The following is a 14,091-nucleotide window of genomic DNA, read 5'->3' as shown; positions in this document are numbered from 1 at the left end:
CTCTCCAGTAATAACAAAAATGCGCAACATGCTCACACAAAAAAAAGGTTCAATTAAACTTATGTGGATCCCGGGGCACAGTGGCATCAAAGGTAACGAACAGGCCGATAGTAGAGCTAAGGAGGCAACCAAAGAGCCTTTGTACATGTTCGAATACACTCATCCAGAAGATATAAAAAAGTTGGTAAGGCGTACCAATTATGAAAGTTCCCTGAACAAATGGAACCAGTACCAACATCACTACAAATCCTTCAATCTCTCGAGATCGAAAAACCAATACCCGTCAAATTCTACATCCCGGAAGATTAAGACCGTTGTTCGTCTGAGAATTGGCCATACAATTTCAACCCACTCGTATTTGCTATATGGTTTGCCGAAACCCCCGTGCCCGTTTTGTGGATTTCATGGATATATGTTCAGGAATCCAAAATATTAGATCATCGGTGTTTAGAAATATCAAACCATCTGAACTTCTGAAGCAGACAACGGACTATAATATTAGTATGATAAACCAATTCGTTTCTTGCTGTAAATTACAATAAAAATTTAATTTCATAGACTTCTAAGTTATCTGGTGTGTATAGTAGTGGTTAACTCCACATACCTTCTATTGTACTATCTTCATTTTCTCCATTGTAGATATAATATATTTTTATCTCGAAGCTAGCGTATAATAAACCTAGTATAATATAATTATTTCCTTTTCTCGTCTGGATATATAGTATTAACCATTTAAAACAATAGCCGAAGGCCTTAGCAGCCAGTGATTGTTCCTTTTTTTTACCTTTAAGTGGAATAATTATTTATAATTACTACTCTTTTCAATAAATAAATAAATAAAATAGTATATAGGTATATATATTTGCATGATACCATAAAAATAATTCATATGCACGTGCAAAATGCCGACGGGAAATAGTTGAGAAAATTTACAAGTCAAAAACCGAACCTGCTCTTATTTTATTTTACTATTACCAAATCATGGTATTTTATATTTTTTATCAAACACTATCTTTAATTCTCTCGACTGCGCTCAGCCATGTTAACTTTTCCCCAGCCGATGAACCTTCAATCGATGAATGTTCTCTTCTATAAGTCGCTTCACTTGCACAACAATATCAAGTCCAGACGTGTTGGAGAAGAAGCTCTGCCAAATACTTAACGAAGCTATATGCCGAAAACCAGTTAGAACAGATCGCCCGACGCTGAGAGCAAAAAATGTGTTAGAAGTCAATTGAAGCAAAAAACTTAAAGCAGAAAGTATGTATAATGAGATAGCAGCAGTTTAGTACGTCGTTAAAAAAACAAAGTTATTTATTGTATACGGCGGCCGCCGTAGCCGAATGGGTTGGTGCGTGATTACCATTCGGAATTCACAGAGAGAACGTAGGCTCGAATCTCAGTGAAACACCAAAATTAAGAAAAATAGTTTTCTAATAACAGTCGCCGCTATGGCAAACCTCCGAGTTTATTTCTGCCATGAAAAAGCTCCTCATAAAAAATATCTGCCGCTCGGAGTCGGCTTGAAACTGTAGGTCCTTCCATTTCGTGGAACAACATCAAGGCGCACACCACAAATAGCAGGAGGAGCTCGGCCAAACTCCCAGAAAGGGTGTACGCGTCAAATATATATATACATATATTGTTTTATTCTACCTGTTTTTGCAATTAATTTCACCTTATTATTATTTCCCTTTTTAAATTACAATCAGTTAATTTTAAACAATAAGCAGTGGCGGATCCACGGGGGGGTTTCGCGAATAATGCCATATTTTATTCACGAAATTGATTTTTAATAAAAACACCCTTCTAAAATACCCTGTCAAAAGCTTTTGCAATATCCAGGTAGACAGCTATGCAGAACCTTTTACTTTCCATATCATTTAATATTTTGTTTATAACTCTGTGGACTTGTTGCACCGTTGAATGCTGTCGTCCAAATTGATGGCTTGGTATTATATTTTTTTCTATCAGAATTTTGTCTAATCTGGCAAAGAGTATTTTTTCAAACACTTTTGAAAGAATGGGCAAGAGACTGATAGGGCGATATGATGTCGTTTCTGATGCACTTTTACCTGGTTTGGGGATTGCCGTTATTTGTGCAACTTTCCCGAGGCGTGGGAAGCATTGTGTCCTTAATATGCTGTTGAATATTTGTCGTATATACATATGTAATTGCTACATGTAGTTCTTTTAGTATTTTACCATTTATTAGATCATAGCCCGGTGCTTTTTTACTGTTCAGATTTTTCAAATGATATCTGATTTCTGCTGAGGTTGTCATTTTCATTCTCTTTTCTGGGTTACTCGTATTTACATTTTGTTCAATGTGCTGATTGTCTTTTTCGTTTGAGAATATTGTTTTAAAGTGTTCAGCTAGTGTGTTTGCCTTCTCTTTATTGGTCTTTGCCGAAGTTCCGTGTTGTGTTTTGATGAGAGGTTTATGTGGAACTACTTTGACAAGTTATTAGTTGTTTTCCATAGAGAATAATTGTTAACTGCCGTGGCCCCAAGTTATGTATGTAATTCTCGAGCTTTTTATCTTGGTGTTGTTTTAATAATGTTTTTAATTCAGTTGTTGATTTGTTAAATTTTGCCTTATCTTCGGGATGTTTAGTAGTTTGCAAGTTTTCACGGAGTTTCCTTTTTTGTTGAATTTTTGTTTGATATGTATTGGAATAGACTCTTTTTGTTGAATTTTTATATTTGGTGTCGAAAGGGTGAGGGCTTTGATGATGGAATCGTTGAAAAAAGCTATTGCTGAGTCAATTTTGTTTTCCGTTTTTAATGAAATATTTATAATATAGTCAATTGTGCTTTCACACTTTGTGTTCCATTATTTTCTCTTATAGCGTCTAGTAATTTTCGGCCTTTCGAAATTGTTACCTTGATCCCCAAATAGAATTTTTTGATTTGTAGTCACCTCCAGCGATATATTGACTTCCTAGTCCGTTAAAATAGTCCAGGTATTGATCTTTTGTGTTATTGAATTTTGGCAGACAGTATACTGCTGATATTTTTATTGGTCCATTTGAGCTATTTATTGAAACTGTCGTTGCTTGTATGTTATTTTTTCTATAACCATCAAGCTCGTGGTATTTAATTTTTTTTTTTTTTTTTTTTTGATGATTATTGCAGTTCCTCCGTGAGCCTTGTTATCTGGGTGATTTGTGTAGTGTATGTTGTAATTGAGTATATTTACAAAAGTTTTATGTTGCATGAGTCTCGGATATTAGCATAATATCAGTTGCTTTGTCCAGAATAAAAGTCTTGAGTTGTAGTTCCTGGCGCGTAAGTCCGTTTGCGTGCCAAATTGCTATTTTTATTTTACTTAGTGCACCATCTAGCTTCGATACCAGTATGGTTACAATGTGCATCAAAATATACCATTGGGTTTTTTCCATTTTTCAAGGGGGGAACCCCTGTTTAAGACCGAAATGAGATGGGTCGTCGGACCATTTGGTCTATGCCATTTCTAGTTACACATATATACATAGATATAATTGGCGCATGCTTCCTTTGTTGGGTGTTTGGCCGAGCTTCTCCTTCAATTTCTGGTGTGCGTCTTAATGTTGTTCCACAAATGAAAGAACCTACAGTTTTATAGCGCCTCCGAAAGACAGATAATTTTTTGAGAAGCTTTTTCATGGAAGGACGACCGCTATTAGAAAACACCGTATCTATCATTTTATGTTTCATGGTCACAGGTGTTTCAAAAAAAGGGTCCTACCGAATGGTATTTACGACCAAACTCGGTTTTCAAGTCCCAGACGGATTGCGATTTTTAGTAAAGTGACAAACAATTTTCCGAAACTAGCGAAATGATTTTTCATTTTTGTATTAACTTTCATATTGTTAAATAACTAGCCTTAAAAGTTGCAAATGAAAAGTTTTAATAACAAATGCGTTAATATTACAGTTCTTTAGTTTTGCAAGCCACCAAATGACAATAACATGTCAAATATGTCAACAATAGTTCACGTTCACATGGTATTTGATAGGACTACCAGTATTTGGAGACTCTTTCTTTGAGAATCATTTTGCCATTTGCCAGAAAATTTGGAGAACAAAGCTTTTATTACGAGAAGAGAAAACGCTATAAGTACTACCTAGTTTCAGGTACACAATATTTAAAAGAACAGGAAACAGCTTACAGGAATGCATAATATTTGATCTGTATTGGTACGACCGATATAAAATAGAATAATAGGCATATTGTATTTATCATAAACTGTTTTATAGAGATGTTCATGTTAAATTTTTCCAAATTTTGTGTGCGAAATTTCGGCAACAAATATCGGGCATTCTAACAGGATGGCTCATTCTTGAGAAAAGAATATAAAATGTAAAGCAGGCAAATAGAAGACAACATTTTGAGATAGAAAATAAAATATCTTTATTCCTATTCTCATTGTTACGACATTGTTTTGTTATAACACCCGTAATTGTTTTTGATATTCTGGAAGGAATGGTTACAATATTTTAAACCAGTGACATCACCACATAATTTGACAATGGAATTTGACAAAGTGTAAAGAGTGCGAGAAGCTTCTGCTACCTCGGCTGCACTATCACGGCAGGCGGCCGATGAAGATGTCAACTGCAGGCTAAACAAATCAAGGGCGGCGTTTGGCGAATGCATACGGTATAGGCGTTTTCGCAAATCTCCAGGCGCTCTAAACTGCGAATGTTCAGCTCATGTATGAAGTCAGTATTGTTTTACGGAAGTGAAACATGGCTGGTCTCTAACACCATCACACATAGGCTACAACAACAAATGTCTCCGCATCATCTGTAGAATATTCTGGCCGAACACCATAAGCAACGACGCGTTGTAAAGATCAACGAATGAAGAGCCCATCCAAATGCAGAAGGTGGCGATGGAAAGGACACACATTGAGAAAACCACCAGATAGCATCACATGAATAGCATCGCGGTCGGCCAAAGAATACTTGGAGAAGATGCCGACATCACATGGTACGGTACAAAAACAAGAGCTCAGAACTGTGTACAATGGAAGTCTTGTCGAGGCCCTATGCTTCCGAGCAGAGTGAACAAAAAAAGATAAATATTATATGTGGTTCAGCATTTTACATAAATAAATAATAAAGATTTTTTTAATTTTAGTCTCCGAGCAACTGTTAGGAGCACTAGCGCTCACGTGCGCATAAAATACGGGCATTTTGATGTTTCTTCTTCAACGAAGCAATTTATTACCAAGCATTTAAATTAAATAATATTGCATCTGGAATAGACCTGCATAAGTTTTTTTCAACACATAATTTTAACTTTGCAAACTTGGCATATACAGCATTTATTCTCATTTCGTGTGAATGAAAACAGTTCACATGAAAACATATATGCAGAGGCTACACAGGCAGGAAATTTGTGCAGACATCTCATAAATAATAATCCTATTTTTTTCAGACCTTTTCAAAAAGGTTTGGCATTCACTCACATTGTCATACTTTTAATTAGAAAAGGTTTGTTTCCGTCCGTTACGAAGCTTCTCAGGTTACTAATTTTTTGATAAATAACCGATGTAAAAACATTGATTTGTTGCATGTAATTTCCTGGATTACTTAAAATGTTTAAAACACAGATCTTTAAGAAATCGAAAACATGAGTAACAGATATTTTTGGTTCTTTATGTAAAGGGATCTGCACTTTTTTGAAACGAATACATAAAGTGAATGATTTACTTACTTCTTAAACATATCGTCAGCGCTTTAAATTCATATGTATATACATATGTACATACACATACTTGCCACGCCTCCATTTTAACATTTGAAACAACCGTTGTGCAAGCCTTATTATATGTTCATGTCTATTTGAGAAACACAGGCATGACTTTTCTATACATTGCTATACTGTTTACCTTGCGTGCCACATTTCAATCAATCCATGCGGATATTTTTAGCCATAGAATATAATATACACATTTTGTAAAACAGAATTCCTACAAAGTAACTGTGAACACTAGATTTATGTTAATCGTTAAATACACATATCGAAAAAGTTAAATGATTTACATTTTTGTAATCGTATTTAAAATCTAAGTTCTAATGAACGTTATATCTTGTCAATTCACAAAATCGTACTATACATTGCACTTATTTCCGTCAGCCTTAATATGTCTCCTTTTAAAATTTTGCAAATTTGTTTATTTAAATATTGGTAACAATATTTCGAAAACTGCGGGCACAGAAATTTGCCACAACAAGGGATTCACCTGTGATCGTCTGCAAATGTGCTTTGGACAATTAAATTTTGTCCAGTACTTTTAAAATTTACAATTTAATTTTCTTATTTAATACAATTTCCACTGCGATCCACAAAGGCTATCTAGAACAAAAACGATTAACTTGCCTATGATGTGGAGCTCTCTGAAATAGAAACAATAGAGTGCGTACTCTTCTAGATAATAAGTATGTATGTATATATGCTTGCACATTGAAATATTTATATATTTTCTCTAATAGACGCATACACACGCACTCATATACACAGGCATACCAATACGAAAAGCGCATCGATCACAGCGGCTATATAAACAATATGAACCGAACCGCAGAGTGGCAGCCTCTTGATTTTCGTTTGTTCACCTCTTAAGAAGAGGTTGCCCTTTTTTACTAATTTTCCCCTTTTTTAATCAACAATTTTTAATAGAGGAAAACTAATAATTGTTTATTAACTTTATTTGAAACAATTACTACTTACAATATAATCTTTGTATTTCTAATTGCTTAACAATTCATTGCTTTAGCGTATATAAAAATTAACGCTATTGAGGTGCAGCTTTTATTTTTAAGGCTAGAATTTTTTAGCATGAAATAATCTGGTACCAATGGACTTACAATAATATCCTACTTGTTTTTTTTTTTTCAAAGTATTTGGGGTAAAACAGTTAACTTATCAGCTGCTAAAGTTTTAGCTAGTACTCCCAAGTTTTTAAACAAAATCTAAATTAAGAAAATATGAAGTTATGTTCGTTATATTCAACAGAATTCCAGTGCAAAAAATTTAATTCACGTGAGCTGTTCGGGTTAGATCGAAAATTGTAAATTCTATAAAAAATACTTGTTTTGCATATGTGTACTAGAAAATCTTTTATACAAGGCAGGACTAAGGGAAATTTCAGTATATATGTACCTACATAAGTACAATATATGCTTGGTTGAAAATATCACGTAAGTATAGCATAAATATTCCTATTACGATAGTGTGCAAGTTCGTCGTTTTAGTACCTAAACCACCCCAGCACTGTTTCAATTTAGAAAAACACCTGTTACACTGTGCGAGTTCGTTTGGTAACCTAATTGTCTGTTTTCAGATATGAATTTATTTGATTTTATTTAATATATATATATGAAAGGAGTAACTTTGTGGTGGTTTTCGAACTATTTAGCTATGTAATACATTTTGTTTCATTTCTTTAGGATTATATAAACTGCTAAACAAAAAATCGTTCCACTCTTAACGCTCGCTCTAACAAATTTAACAGATTGGTTTAAAAAGTATAAGTATATAAGTAACCTAAATGTTTGACGTTTGGACCGACTACAGAGGTGCAATATAAATGGGGGATAGATTTATTGGGATATTTTTATTGTTAAATTCAGTAAAAATAAGATTTTTGTCTGCAAGTCAATTAAATGAAATGCAACTCTACATTAAATCACAACATTAGCAAGTCAGCGTAATGTAACTCTACGCAATAATCATTTTATATTTTTCTGTTCTGCACTACCATGCGATCTTAATATATTTCATTAATTTTGTTCAATAAAGTTCAACAAGTTCTCTTTTTTCTAATTTGTCGGCATTATGTTACAGATTTGCTTTCCATATCTGTATATACAGATTTCATACCAAATTTTGTGTGCGTAAATTAAGGGATATTTATCATAATTTTTTCACGAATCAGCCGTTTCATAAGGATTCGTGGTAAATCAGCCGTTTTCGTCGATCAGTCAGTTATTGTAGCCATCAGCCAATCATTCACACTTACATATGTATAAGCGACTACATTGCGTACGCTACAGAAAATGGCCGTCGGAAACGGCCCAGTTCATTTGAAATTAATGTTGAGGCTGCAGTCAGTCAGCTTCTTCTTCTTGATAGGCGAGATAACTATGCGCCGTCGTTTCTTTTTCGTGCTAACCGGCGCCAGTTGGAAACACTAAGTGTAACTATCTCCTTCTCCACCTGGACTTTCCAACACAGGGAGGCCTTTGTATTCCTCTGCTACCAGCAGCTATTACCACCGGAGAGATTATTTCCATTCGGGTGACATGACCCAGCTAACGAAGCCGATGAATCTTTATTCGCTCCGCTATGTCTATTTCGTCGTAAAGCTCATATAGCTCATCGTTCCATCACCTGCGATACTGGCCGTCACCAACACCCAAAAATCTTCCGCAGAATCTTTCTCTCAAATACTCCAAACGTCGCTTCATCGGATGTTGTCATACGTTAGGATGGGCAAGATGAGAGCCTTACAGAGTTTTAGTTTTGTTCGTCGAGAGAGGACTTTACTACTCCGTTGCCTACTTAGTCCAAAGTAGCACTTATTGGCAAGGAGATCGGATTTGATTCAAGAGAAGTGGATTTCAAGGCTGCCAGTCAGTCAGCGCAGTCCCTAAAATTTAAAATAAATAGTCAGTCAGTCTTTCGTTGTGCGTCTCTCACTTGCTGCATCAAGGGGCGCAGCCAGCTTTGAGCAATCAGTGTCGTGCAGCCAGCATAGTACAGCCAAAATAGTCAAATATAGTTCGTTGAGTTTGCAGTCAGCGTTCAGTAACAGAGTAGGTCTTACATTCGGTCACGTCGTCCAACTGCGATTCTCGACATTTTGCCAATAGATACCAAAAATTTCATTCTAATGCTGACAAGAAGGCAAAAGAAAGTTTAAATAAAGTAAATAAAAGTTCAGTACAAGAAGCAGAGAAAGAAGTGTCAGAACACAAAACCTATTTGCTGCATTGCTGGCAAGTATGTATTAATACATTAAAATATATAGTCCGTAAACGACCTTAGCCGCGAAACACAGCAAATAAGGAGCGAGGCAAGAATATGCGATAAAAAACGCTATCGCTAGTCATAAGCGAAATAATGACCCGGGAAAAGGAAGTCACTATGGAGCAGTTGCCAATGTTGAGGAGACAGTTACCACTTTCACCAGCCATCAAGATAGTACCGCCAGCTAGAGTCGAGTTCCGTATTACTGTCCCAGTTTGTACAACAACCTTCAAATTGCGGCATTACAACAAAGGGAAATGATAACATTTGTTGACAATTTCGCAGCTCACTTATATCCTCTGGCGACATTCGATGGTAACCCCGAGAAATGGCCTCTGTTTAGAGCAAGCTACAAGGGCACTACTAGCGAATTTGAATACAACAGGCAAATTTTTATGATTAATCAACGGGTGGGAAGTTCTGGAAGAATATACTGAAAGTGACCATCAGTATATCACATTCCAGATCAGTGCGAGAACTGATCCCACCCCAACACCTAAAACAAAGAACGCTCGAAGATGGAACATGGCCAAAGTGAACACTGAAGCGTTTCTACCTCACTTTGATGCAAATTCCATTTCGCACATAAGTGGTGACGCTGGCTCACTTGCAAGCGCCTTGATGCAGCGCATTACCAAAAGTGACGCATCGGCGCCCCGCCCGGGGTTACGCTCAAGAAGACGACCTGTGTACTGGTGGACGTCAGAAATCGCAGAGCTCAGAAGAATCTGCTTCCGTAATAGAAGAAGGTACACCAGAGCCAGACGAAACAGAGAAGCAGAGGCGGAAGTTGCTGATTTTAGACAATCCCGAAAAGCGCAGAAGCAAGCAATCATCGTCAGTAAGAAGGCAAAATGGGAGGAACTCCGAAGGGATCTAAATAACAACCCTTGGGGTCTGGGCTATAAAATCGTAACGGGGAAGTTAAACGCCAACTCCACAGCCGTCCATCTAGACAGTGATACTATCAGCAAAATATTGGACAGACTGTTTCCCACGCACCCTATGCTGTGCGGCGGCCGAGACCCCCAAGGTGACGAGATGCTTCCACTCTTCACCGAGGAAGAGCTTAAAACCGCGGCAAGAAGCCTCAAAAGAAACAAAGCTCCAGGTCCAGGTGGGATCCCAGCTGAAGCACTTACGGCTGAAAGCCGACCAGATGTGATGCTCGACGTTTACAATGCATGCATTACTCAAAGCATCTTCCCTAAGCTGTGGAAAATACAGAACTGATGCTGATCAGAAAGGGTAGGGGTGACCCAGCGCAACCGTCAGCTTGGCGTCCGCTTTGCATGCTGGACAGCCCCGGGAAATTGTTTGAGAAACTCATACAGTGTAGACTCGCAGAGTCTGTTGAGAGAGCAGAAGGATTGTCAGCAAGACAATACTCAACGCAGAAGGCACTACCCGAACCGCCTCACCGTCCTGGCAACACTTGATGTACGAAACGCCTTTTACAGCCTACGATGGACAGACATTATAAAAGCACTACGAGAAAGGTTTCGAATTCCTGTATACCTGCTAAGTATTCTCCAGAGCTACCTGAGCGGACGCGAACTGCTGTACGATAACGTCTGGCGCTGCTCAAGGATCTATTCTGAGCATAGAAATGCCAGAAGATACATATTTAGTGAGATACGCGGACGATATAGTGGCGGTCATACCAGCTGAGGACGCAAGAAGGAAGCTGAACCAAGTCATGATAAGGACGCGAATATGGCTTGAGGACCACGGCCTGGAAATCGCCAAACATAAAACCGAAGCCATCCTTATGACACGAGGTCACATGCCACATGCCCAGGTCACAAATAGACGACCCGTCCTTAGTGACCCAAAAAGTAGTAAAATACTTAGGTATTCAACTTGGTTGCAGGCTTACTTTCTGGGCCCAGATACGGCATGCGGCTACCAAAGCAGCAAAGGTCACGGGTATGCTAAATAGATTAATGGCAAATATCGATTGGACAACACAGAACAAAAAAAGCTAATTATGGCAGCCACAAGCTCAATTCTCCTGTACGGCAGCGAAGTATAGAGAATTGTGCTAAACTGCAAAGCCAAGCGCAAAGCACTGGAGGCTGTGCAACGAACAGCGGCACTGAGAGTTTCCTCAGCCTACCGCACTGTCTCAGGTCTGCAATTTTCGTGATCAGCGGTCAGATACCCATCGACCTCATGGTCCGGGAACGAATGGATGCGCGGGACTCCGAGAAGAAACACGTCATCACTAGCTTCCCAGAACAGAGACGCCAAACTTTGCTGCGGTGGCAAAGCCGATGGGACACTGAACCGAGTGGCAGATGGACGACGAAACTTATTCTATCAATTGACGAATAGATCCACAGGAACTTCGGAGAAGTGAACTACTTCTTAATTTTCCTTTTTTTCACAAACCAAAATATTTTCAGCGATTATTTTTGCTTCTAAAGTTAGCTCAATGCATGCCAAAACCAATGAAAAATGTAAGAGATTAATGTGGAGCATTTGTCACATATTCCGGGGTCTGACCAGACGCGGATGTCTAACCGTAAGTTTTAAAAAAGATGTCCAACGAATGGTTAAAACTGGATGTAGTAGAGTGGCGGTGTGCTGATTGCAGTTCGCTGTAATCATCAGGCATCGCTTATTCAGTTGAAAGAAACTGGTAGTATGTATTATGCACTAGCTATGTATGCGAATTTGTGGCTCGCATGGCTTTCTTTATATATGCGTTTCTTATATACTTTTAAGCCAAACGGAAGATGTTTTTATGAGGAGCTTTTTCATGGCAGAAAGACACAGAGAGGATGTTTGCCATTGCCTGCCGAGGGGTGACCGCTATTAGAAAAATGTTTTTCTTAATTTTGGTGTTTCACTGAGATTCGAACCTACGTTCTCTTTGTGAATTCCGAATGGTAGTCACGCAGCAATACATTTGGCCACGGCGGCGATTAATAACTCAGATTATATGCCTACGAGTTCTAGTGATTGGACGTTATCAGTGTAGCTTTAGACCTCGAAAGACCACCATCGTCCAGATATTCACAATACGCCAAGTCTTAGAAAAAACCGTGAAAAGAGAATCGACACACACCTTTTTTCGTCGACTTCAAAGTTGCATTCGTTAGTAAGAAAAGAAGTTACCTATAAGCCGCGATGTCTGAATTTGGTATCCCCGCAAAACTAATATGGATATGCGTAATGCCGTTGCTCAATACTTGCAGCGCCGTCAGAATTGGGAAGGACCTCTCCGAGCCGTTTGATACTAAAGGAGGTTTCAGACAGGGTGACTCGCTGTCGTGTGACTCCTTTAACCTGATGTTGGAAAGGATCGTACGAGCCGCAGAACTTAATCGCACAGGCACATTTTTTTATAAGAGCGTACAATTGTTGGCGCATGACGATGATATTTCCATCATCGGCCTTAACAACCGCGCTGTTAGTTCTGTCTGGATAAAGAGGTAAAGCGAATGGGTCTGGTGGTGAACGAGGACTAAACGAGGTATCTCCTGTCATCAAACAAATAGTCGGTGCACTTGCATATCACGTCACTGTAGACAGTTATGATTACGATGTTGTAAAAGACTTCGTATGGAGCAGAAGCGTGGACAATGCCAACATCCAATGAAGCGTCCCTTGGAGTATTTGAGAGAAAGTTTCTGTGGAAGATTTTTGGACCTTTACACATTGGCAACGGCAAATATCGCAGGCGATGGAACGATGAACTGTATGAGCTTTACGATGACATATGTAGACATATGTATTCGCTGGGCAATAAAGATGCATCGGCTACGTTAGCTGGGTCATGTCATCCGAATGGAAACAAACGCTCCGGCGATACCAGCTGGTGGTAGCAGCGGAAGAGGAAGGCCTCCTTTGCATTGGAAAGATCAGGTGGAGAAGGACTCGGTATGCCCAACTGGCGAGAGAAAGAAACGACTGGCGCGCTTTGTTCAACTCGAACAAAATCGCGTAAGCGCTTATCGCGCCGATTAAGAAGAAGAATACATTAACTAAGCGATTAATGAAAAGGAAAGCAATGTTTATGTATGGCAACCACGAAAACAGCTAACACAAAGTTGCGGATTTAGAGCTGCACTATATAAATTTTGTAAAAAAAACTAACCCCTCTCTAATTTTTGACATCGACGCGAGAGGACAAGAAATTTTCAATAATAAGTCATAAAGTAATAACTAATATTATATTTATTCCAATTACCATCGAAGTGCACACAACCACCAGTACAATGACAGAGAACGACGCACAAGAGCGTGTGATGAAAAATCCAACTCCTCAAGTGCTAGTGACGTCAGGCAAATAATGTAAATGCCGTTTAGGAAGCTACACTGGATTTTGCTCTTCGCCACCTGATAATGACAATTACCTCACGCATAAAGACTGACCAATAAGTATCTTTGAAGGTTCCAAAGCATAAAAAATCACCGCCTTCTATAAGGACTCGAGTACATCGAAGGCAAGCCTTGGGTGTTTGGCCGAGCTCCTCTACTTATTTGTGGCGTGCGTCTTGATGTTGTTCCGCAAATGGATGGACGTTACAGTTTTAAGCCGACTCCGAAAGGCAGATATTTTTTATGAGGAGCTTTTTCATGGCAGAAATACACTAGGAGGTTCCCCATTGCCTGCCGAGAGGCAACCGCTATTAGAAAAAACTTTTTCTTCACTTCAGTCTTTCAGCAAGATTCGAACCTAAGTCCTCTCTGAATTCCGAATGGTACGGGTACAGCGGTCGCCCCAGAGAGTATAAAGAGAAAAAACCCCAATTATTGCAAGCAATAAACTTTTACTTTTCGCAGCAAACGGATCCGTACTTATGGTTCCAAAACCATGTCGGATAGCTCACAAATTCGACCTATCGGATTAGGTCGTATATTAAACTATATCAAACGTATTGCTGTGGCCAACGTCACTCACCCAATTCTCGACGCAGACTTTATTATAATAATTACATGTTGCAGTCAGGAATTTTGTTTAAAAAAAGACCGCTGCTGGCGTGCATGTGGTGACTACCACCAGCGTTCCCCCGACAATCTGTTCCACGTAACCGGAACGACCCGGATTTATTTTC

General features: G+C 38.7%; 1 protein-coding gene across 3 annotated transcripts in view; it reads right to left on the bottom strand.

Moving 5' to 3' along the window:
• Nucleotides 1-6,344, bottom strand: part of LOC129247651 (junctophilin-1) — a 58,924-nt gene extending 52,580 nt beyond the window's left edge. For 2 of the 3 annotated variants that reach the window (XM_054886867.1, XM_054886868.1), the window contains exon 1: nt 6,237-6,344. The gene's annotated coding sequence lies outside the window, so the exon portion shown is untranslated. Of the gene's footprint in view, nt 1-5,707 lie in introns of all 3 variants that reach the window. The other variant, XM_054886866.1, reaches the window with a different exon arrangement.
• Nucleotides 6,345-14,091: the final 7,747 nt, after the last annotated feature.

This window comes from Anastrepha obliqua, chromosome 5 (assembly GCF_027943255.1).
Source record: "Anastrepha obliqua isolate idAnaObli1 chromosome 5, idAnaObli1_1.0, whole genome shotgun sequence".
Lineage (NCBI taxonomy): Eukaryota > Metazoa > Arthropoda > Insecta > Diptera > Tephritidae > Anastrepha > Anastrepha obliqua.
Note: the sequence above shows the minus strand (reverse complement) of the source record. Positions and strands in the feature narration are given on the sequence as shown.